We start from the raw sequence: 1,268 nt of genomic DNA, 5'->3' as shown, positions 1-1,268 counted from the left end.
AAAAAAACAGATTCTCTAAGTATCAGATAAATAGTGGCGATCTTATTAAAAGTAGTCTAGTGCAGAAAGATACATGAAAGAACACAAAATGGGGATGAGTCAGACAGATGAGTCATTCTGACACATTTCGGGTAGCTACAGGCTATATCAGAGAACTTGGAGAGCTGAACAAATTCAAGTTGTTCTGTTTTTAAAGAATATCTTGTCTATGCTTATAGGTGAGCAGGAACATCAATAACAATGTCTCCTTCTCAGTACTGTTGCAATATTCAGTAAGATAAATACAAAAATCATCCTGTAAACTGTAAAGCTTTGCAAATACTATGTTTACTTGGTCTGAAATTTTCTAATGTACTTCCAAGGAGCAGTCGGCAAACTAATGTTAATCAGCATATCTCAGCAAGTAGGAAAGCTCAGAACAAAGTGGACACTTCCTCTAACCCTGAACCCTTCACATCTTTACAAGATAATCAGAAGCTTGGAACTCCCAAAGAAAGATTCGCAGAACTGAGCTGGCCTAAAATTAGTAACTCTGATTTCTTTACTTGCCTTAGAGGGAGAGCCCCAAATCTTACTAATTAGGAGAATGTAATGGGTAGGAGAATCGTTGTATCCATAGAAACAAAGAATAAGAAGAGAAAGCATTTACTAAGAAATTCTACCCTCTGGTCCACCCAAGCAAAGAAATTACCATGTCAATTATTAAGTTGTTGTCTCTCAGCATCAAATCCACACAGCCATACTCAGCTTTGGGAAGCTGGAGCTGGGGCTTTAATAAGCTCCATTTTTGTTGCTGTTGTTGACTGCTTGTTGGTTTTGGCTTACAGGAGGTATTAGAGAGAGAAAACAGGAGGCTACAGAAGAATCTGAATATCTGCTTATTTTCTATTTCTTAATTGATTTCCTGCTTCTGTCATTGATGGCCTAGCAATATTCTCTCCTCTTGCAGCAGTTTAACCCAGCTGTTTTATTTTGCTATATTTCTGGTTCTCCAAAGGAGCCTATCTTCAGAGACATTGTCCCAGCTGTCCTGTTGGTACCTCTGTGTTTCAGCTACACAGGGTCTCTCCTCTGAGCATGTTTGATATCAGTACTGATAGGTTATGGCCCTAGTAAGAATTGCTGAATTATGTTGGTGGTCATCTAATATGGCTGAAGCCCTTAAAACAACAGCTCATCTTCCCAGTGACCACCTCCCCCCTTCTTCTCCAACTCAGTCCAGGATGCAGTTTCCTCTCACCTTTCCCACCACCTCAGGGAAGGCCCCA

This window comes from Octodon degus, unplaced genomic scaffold (assembly GCF_000260255.1).
Source record: "Octodon degus isolate 3935 unplaced genomic scaffold, OctDeg1.0 scaffold00017, whole genome shotgun sequence".
Lineage (NCBI taxonomy): Eukaryota > Metazoa > Chordata > Mammalia > Rodentia > Octodontidae > Octodon > Octodon degus.
This window is presented reverse-complemented; position numbering follows the sequence as displayed.